The following is an 8,203-nucleotide window of genomic DNA, read 5'->3' as shown; positions in this document are numbered from 1 at the left end:
TGGTGCTGCCGCTGCACGGCTCTCTAATCGAGGAAACTAGGACCATAGAAATACAATCTCTAGAATGGGCGTCCTCGTTCAAGTCAATAGGTCTGTAATGGGTCTATTTCTATGGTTGGGACTTCTCACATCAAGAAGTCCTGTTGGACTATCTACTGTCTACTCTATATGGAACAAATAAAGACATGGAGTTCAGCATACAGAGACCATAAGCTCATAAGGGGTCACATATCAATATCAATCACATTGCTCATCTTCAAAACGGACTCTCAACTTCTGGGTTGAAGTATAAGACCACAATGGAAGACAAAAAGGATTTTAACTCGTAATTCAATGGTTGTAACTACCAGACGATATATAAGTGTGAAAACGAGTCAAATCGCCCTTATAGCAAGGCATAGTCATTAGACTACAGAGCTAAAATGAAAGGTGTTACATTAGACAGTTATTTTAATGTATGTGATTTTTTTGTTGCGGTACATGCATACTGTACAAGTAAGTGTAGGATGAGCAGAATCACAGCTGTGCCATTTATGTGGGGTATTGGGATTACTGTCACCTTTGTCTGCATATTTGTATTTGATTAATGTCACCCAAATGCTGTGTTTTCCAATTGAGAACCCTGCTCATTTGCATGATTTTTTTATACTCCGGTGCAAATTTTGCGATAAATTAGTCTGTCTCCCATCTTTGTGTTAGTGTGGCACTGAATGATTTGACTGAAGGAAGCAGGGAAGCAGCCGCAGTGCAATATTCTGGGAGAATTACACCGGTGAGATATGCTAATGTCGAACAAACGGTAATGACCTTATTTACCTTCATCTAAAAAGTTGAAATTAGCATTACGGCAGCGCCTAAATGAACTGGAAGTTCATAATCAGGGTGCTTAATATGCTTAAGACTGTATTCGTTAGTGAGAGACCCTAAATGGACCCTTTAACTTAGTGAGTTGTAACGTCAGATGCCTGTTTTAAAATCTGTTATGGCACCATCTCCTATTCCTGCTTCAGAGTGGAATTCCCAGATGGTGGGCTATGATGAGGTAGTTCACTTAGCTGTTTAGAGACAAGCATCTGGAAACACAGGTTGCATTAACACCACTGGGTCTCTCATTTTCTCTAAATTAGCGTCATTCAATTATCTAATTATTAGGCGTTCAAAAACTGAACGGCTAATAGAATCCTATTATCCCGTCATTATCATCGCACACTCACGAGTGCCTACATTTCTGAACAAGCACCCACATGGTTTACAGGGGTAGGAAGTACAGTGCCTTCAGAAAGTATTTACACCCTTTTCCTTGTCCACATTTTGTTGTGTCACTGATCTACACACAATACCTCATAATGGCAAAGTGGAATTTTGTTTGAAGAAATTTGTAGAAATGAATACAAAATGAAAAGCTGAAACGTCTTCAGTCAGTAAGTATTCAACCTCTGTTATGCCAAGCTTAAATAAGTTCAGGAGTGAAAATGTGCTTAAATCGCATAATAAGTTGCATAGACTCAGTCCGAGTTCAATAATATTTTTGAATGACTAACCCATCTCTGTACCCCACACAATTATCTGTAAGGTCCCTCAATCGAGTAGTGAACTTCAAGCACAGATTCAACCACAAAGACAAGGGAGGTTTTCAATGCCTCGCAAAGAAGGGGACCAATTGGACACTGAATATCACATTGAGCATGGTGAAGTTATTAATTAAGCTTTGGATAATGTATAAAAAAAACAGTCACTACAAAGATACAGCTGTCTTTTTTAACTCAGTTGCCGGAGAGGAAAGAAACTGCTTAGGGATTTCACCATGAGGCCAGTTGTGGTTTTAAAACAGTTACAGTTTAATGGCTGCAGACACTAAGGATGGATCAACAAACAACATTGTTGTTTCTCCACAATATTAACCAAAATAGAGTAAAAAGAAGGAAGCCTGTACAGAATAAAAATATTCCAAAACATGCATCTTGTTTGCAACAAGGCACTAAAGTAATACTGCAGAAAATGTGTCAAAGCAATTCACTTTTTTTCCTGAATACAAAATGCTATTTTGGGGGCAAATCCAGTGGTGGATAAAGTACCCAATTGTCATACTTGAGTAAAAGTGTAGATAGAAAGTTACTCAAGTAATACTAAAATAAATGTGGCAAAAAAATGACATTTTTGAGTGGCCTAGTTACAGTTTTTTAATTAATCTGCTTGAAAATCTATTGAAAAACTTGAAAATTGCTGTCTAGAAATGATCAACAATCAATTTTACAGCGCTTGAATAATTTTTAAAAGAGTAATGGGCAAATATTGTACAATCTAGGTGTGCAAAGCTCTTGAAAACTTACCCAGAAAGACTCACAGCTGTAATCCCTGTAATCGCCGCCAAATTTTCTTCTACAAAGTATTGACTCGGTTGTAAATAAGATATTTATGTATTTCATTTTAAAAATATTTAAAAATATCTAAAACCATGTTTTCACTTTGTCATTATGAGGTATTGAGTTCAGCCTGTGGAATAAGTCAAGCGGTATGAATACTTTCTGAAGGCACTGTAGCCACTTCTGTTTTTTTTGTCTTCTTTGAGATAACTTCCTCAGAAGTTCTGTGATGAAAATAAAATACAGCCATGCATAAATAGGTTATTTTGTAAGCATAATCAACAGAAAATTTATATTTATATCTGAATATACACTACATGGCCAAAGGTATGTGGACACCTGCTCATCGAAAATCTCATTCCAAAATCATGGGCATTAACATGGAGTTGGTCCCTCCTTTGCTGCTATAACAGCCTTCAGTCTTCTGGGAAGGCTTTCCACTAGATGTTGGAACATTGCTGCAGGGACATGCTTCCATTCAGCCACAAGAGCATTAGTGAGGTCGGGCACTGATGTTGGGCGATTAGGCCTGACTCGCAGTCGGCGTTCCAATACATCCCAAAGGTGTTCGATGCGGTTGAGGTCAGGGCTCTGTACAGGCCAGTCAAGATCTTCCACACCGATCTTGACAAACTATTTCTGTGTGTACCTCGCTTTGTGCCCGGGGGTATTGTCCTGCTGAAACAGGAAAGGGCCTTTGCCAAACTGTTGCCAAAAAGTTGGAAGCACAGAATCATCTCGAATGTCATTGTATGCTGTAGCATTAAGATTTCGCTTCACTGGAACTAAGGGGCCTAGACCGAACAATGAAAAACAGCCCCAGACCATTATTCCTCCTCCACCAAACTTTACAGTTGGCACTATGCATCGGGACAGGTAGCGTTTCCCTGCATCTGCCAAACCCAGATTCGTCCGTCGGACTGCCAGATATGAAGCTCACTCCAGAGAACGCGTTTCTACTGCTCCAGAGTCCACTCCAGCCGACGCTGGGAATTGCGCATGGTGATCTTAGGCTTGTGTGCTGCTGCTCAGTCATGGTAACCCATTTCATCAAGCTCCCGACAAACAGTTATGAACTGTTCTGACTTTGCTTCCAGAGGCAGTTTGGAACTGGTAGTGAGTGTTGCAACTGAGGGCAGACGATTTTTACGCGCTACGCGCTTTAGCACTCGGCGGTGCCGTCCTGTGAGCTTGCGTGGCCTACCACTTCGTGGCTGAGCTGTTGTTGCTCCTAGACATTTAAAATTCACAATAACAGCACTTACAGTTGACCGGGGCAGCTCTAGCAGGGCAGAAATTTGACAAAATTACTTGTTGGAAAGGTGGCATCCTATGACGGTGCCACATTGAATATCACTGAGCTCGTCAGTATGGGCCATTCTACTGTCAGTGTTAGGCTATGGAGGGGTGTCCACATAGTTTTGGCCATCTTGTGTATTTATTAACAACATTTGCGCTGAACGTTCATGTTTTTTATTTAGTGATGAAAATGATGGAATTTCTCCTAGAGTGAAGGAAAATAACCTGAACCATAATATGACTTGAGCAGAGCTATTTGAGAGGACCTTAGCGGTATCTATGCTCTCCTGTGGCTATTTCTGCTACATTTGTCTCAAACAAAAAGCAGATAATCTATTTTATTTTAAATACGTTTTATCCTGTCACTTCACCCTGTCTGAAATAATGGACAAACAGACAGGGTTGAATGATCAGTGTCGGCTCCTCATCACTGAGCTCTTTTCACTTGTCTAATGTGAGGGGGGTCTAAAGTGGCCTTTGCTGTGTCTCTCCATGCCCGCCCCCCCCCCCTCCCCCTGGATCTCCCGCTGGCCGGAAGGATCCTCTCTCAGGCTGGAGTGGCTCCTGCTGGGCTGCTGGGGGACCGGTGGAGGGACGGGGACCTGGAGCACGCTGTCAACCCCCTCTCCCCCCCCCCCCCTCCCCCACACAGACAGACGCTCTATTCAACTTGAGCTTTGTGTGTGTGTGTGTGTGTGTGTGTGTGTGTGTGTGTGTGTGTGTGTGTGTGTGTGTGTGTGTGTGTGTGTGTGTGTGTGTGTGTGTGTGTGTGTGTGTGTGTGTGTATGTGTGTGTGTGCACGCACAGGTGTGTGTGTCTGTGTGTGTACATGTGCATGTGTGTGCGCATGCATGAATGAGTGTGTCAGGCGTCCATGTGTGTGTGTGAAAGAAAGAGAATCTTAGACAGAGACAGAGTAGCTTCCCTAACCATTAAAATACCTGGGTATCAACCAAGTGTTGCATCATATTCAGAGGGTAGCTATACAGAAGGTACCGGAACGTGAGTTACATTTTTTGCTGTCACACATATGACAACAGCTATCATAAGTAATATATCATAATTAGATCATATCCTAACAAGCCAAGAACATATCAGTTTACTACCATTTAGACTCATATTGATCATTTGCTGAAATGCAGATTTGAAAGTAACTTTACACTGTGCCAAACCATTCTCTGTCATAAGGGTTTGTGAGGAATTGAGCGTGTTTTTCATCTTTTCATCATCCCTCCCTCTAAACACACTCCAAACCCTCGACTAGCACCAGGCCCCTTCCTCCGCCAACAGCTCTTTAGTCCAAGCTGGGGTATAATACAAACACACTGGGAACTTAATTCATGGAGAAGAGATACCAATTTCTTCCCAGCAAGAGATATATCAGGGATGTTAAACAACGCAAATGGCTGCATGGAATTCTGGTGGCCTTGGCTAAAAGCTAAGCCTTCAATTTTAGCTTTCCAGCAGAAGAACGAATTGAGCTTAAATATATTCCTGGGTGGAAAGGAAGCGATCGTATTGTGTTATCATGAGAGGTCTGTTTACCTACATATGGCTATCTAATATCTTTGTGCCATTGACCAGGTTGGAGCGCGGAGCAGTGCCAAACCCCTGGGGTTTCAAGGCTGGGATTATGCATGGCGGGGGTTGAACTATTGCCCCTCTGTGATTGAAAGACCTCCACCAAGCTTAGGTCCTGTTTCTTGTACATTTGCATTGGCCAGTTCTACAAGACCGCAGGGGCCGGCTCATACCTGGGCCTCCATCATTTGGTTTCCTCCGGATACCCTCGTGCCTGCAAGCCAGCCGGAGAGGCAGGGCTTTATTGACCAGGATTGACCAGGATAGCCTCTGATCAATATCTCATAGCCTGTCTCTTATTGTGGGAGAAAACCAATCATGTGATGGTGTATAACTCAGCATTCACAATGGCATTCAGGATTAACAACAGATACACTTGTCCTTAATTAACAAATTAGCAAATTAGCCACTACTTATCTTAATACTTTACAAATAAATAAAAGACAAAAACTGTCAAGAAATTGTAAAGATGACATTTTTCCCAAAAATATTATTTAATCAGTCACGGGCCTCTGTGTCAATCGAGATCCATCCATGTCATTGTCTTACATTGTAATACAGATCTATTAACTATAGTTAATTGCATTTGCATCTGAGCCCTGAAGTGGTCAACTATGCAATTTCACTAATTCGTCCTGGTGAGAGGTTGACCTTAAGAAATGTAATTACACATACCTGAGTCACACAAGAGCCCAAGACGTCGGTGTGGTGTTTACTGGTGAATAAGGTATCATTAACAAAAAAACAATTAGCCCATAGTGGTGTCATATTGAGAGGGAGAATGTATGCAGCCACTAGCAATGCAAACAGCTGATTGAGAAATAGCACAGTACAGTAGATATTCATTTGTATTTATTCACTGGAACTGAATCCCTTGAATCCATGCACGGTCAGTGTGTGAGTAATATGATCATATTATGTTTATAGGCTATGTGTATTTGTAATATTCCAATGCACTCTTGTTAAAATGGCTGCTGTTTTGTTTTCTTTGGGAGTGATACATTAGTTATGCGTGGCTACCAGTGGTGAAAATAACGTGGTCTTGGGGTAACTTCGTATAAACACAAATTATTGGGGAATTATAATAGGCCGACCAAGCCTCATAATTATGCATGACTTCATACTGTCATAATTGACAGAAAATATGAAGTAGGTCAGAGGTCACCTATTAGAATGACTTTTCATTAATTTTTTTTGACAGCCCCATACACAGATGCTGGTCTGATTTGTTGAAAATAAACATGGGGCACTTGGGAACCTTTCTACTGAAATCTAGCAGTGATCCCCCCTGAGGCTTGAAACTCCTGTCATATAATTATACAACACTAGTCTACACAATACACAGCACTACAAGTACAGCACTGCAACTACCAACCTCTAGTCTGCTTACAGCACATCTGATGTTGATCATATCTATATTTCTCTCGGACACATTTAGAAAACAGTATGTCTATGAATGAACACAATGTCATATGCAATGCAATGCTCCAATCCCTACCCTAAACACAGGACCAAACTAATATCTGCGCAGTGCACCATCGAGTCTAGACACAAGGAAGCTCAGCTAGGCATGTGCACTCTCAAGTCTTAACAACACATATTGAACCAATAGAGTGCCAGAATGTCGCCCTGTGAACAAGTTCATACAAAGGTCACGAGGCCCTGCCCCCTACACCAACTGGGACTCCTCGTGGCAGTGAGGTGATCACAAACAATAGAACAATGTGGTGTAGGAGGCCAAGGAATGCCGGGCCCCTGTCACCCCCGTTTGAACAAGCAAAAATTCATTGTCTCCCTAAGATGTAAATCTACACCTCTGGGCTATAAAAGTGTTACAAAGAAGGTTTTTACTGCGTAAATGAACATTCATCCCACTTGCAATTAAGCAGACAGACGGACATTGTAGCCTACATCCAGGCAACACTGAGGGCTTTGTGTCTGCATAGCGACTGGACAGAGGCAAAACAGAGGGAAATAGTTTACACTGAGTCATCCACTACAGTGCACATTGTTATCTGGAGAGGAGACTGAGTGGTAACCTGACAAAATTGTTTTCACAAAAGTCTAGGATTTTTCCATACCCTCGACAAACAAAAATCAAATCATCTCGGAGGCCATCTCAAGGACTTTGTGGAAAGTGTTGTTCTTTGACAGCTTGTGGTAGACCAGTTACAAGCTGTGCTTCCAATTGTTCCTATGTGTCATCCTAATAGGAACACAGAATCCTCAGAACCAATGGGAAGCAGAAGCACACATGGATGTATCCAACTACACTTCTTCGATTCCCCCTTCATTTACTGCCACTGTTGTCCTCGAATACTACAGTCCAAAAATAGATGTAACAATTCTGGATTACCCCTTTAAAACAAAAGTCGTCTTAAAGGGAACATCCGCTCAAAAACGATCTTTATCCATTTTTTTCATTAGTCCACTATTGGTACAGTCCTAAAATGTGGACTAACGAAAAAAATACCAAAATATTTTTTTTTGAGTGTTTGAGTTTCTCTTTAAAGAAAACTAGGATTTTAAAATAAAACCGAACTGTTGATCAAACCAAGCATTTGCAAAACAAGGAACACAGAAAAAATGTGCATGAGTTGATCAAAGCTATCAGATACAGTATGGGGGCTGAGTGTTTTGGTAAAAGGATATCATTAATCATGGGTATAATCAGATGACATCAGGTCATGACCCACTAAGTGTGTTTTCCTCATTATGTTAATATGGAGGAGAGGGATGTGTTTCTCTCTCTCTCTATCTCTCTGTCTCTGACTTTGACGTTTCGTATCATGACAACCTGATCCTCGGTTCAGAAGAAAAGAGATTGGACACCAAGCTCCACCTCTTCGATTTTAACCCCAAAAATTCAAATGTCTGACTTTGGAGCGCAGTCATTAACCATACACAAATCAACAGCATTATCAAAAACTGTTCAAAAAGATAGTGATTTGAATAAATCG

The sequence above is a fragment of the Salvelinus alpinus genome, chromosome 20 (genome assembly GCF_045679555.1).
Source record: "Salvelinus alpinus chromosome 20, SLU_Salpinus.1, whole genome shotgun sequence".
NCBI classification, from domain to species: domain Eukaryota; kingdom Metazoa; phylum Chordata; class Actinopteri; order Salmoniformes; family Salmonidae; genus Salvelinus; species Salvelinus alpinus.
The sequence above is the reverse complement of the archived record's forward strand: the minus strand, read 5'-3'. Positions refer to the sequence as shown.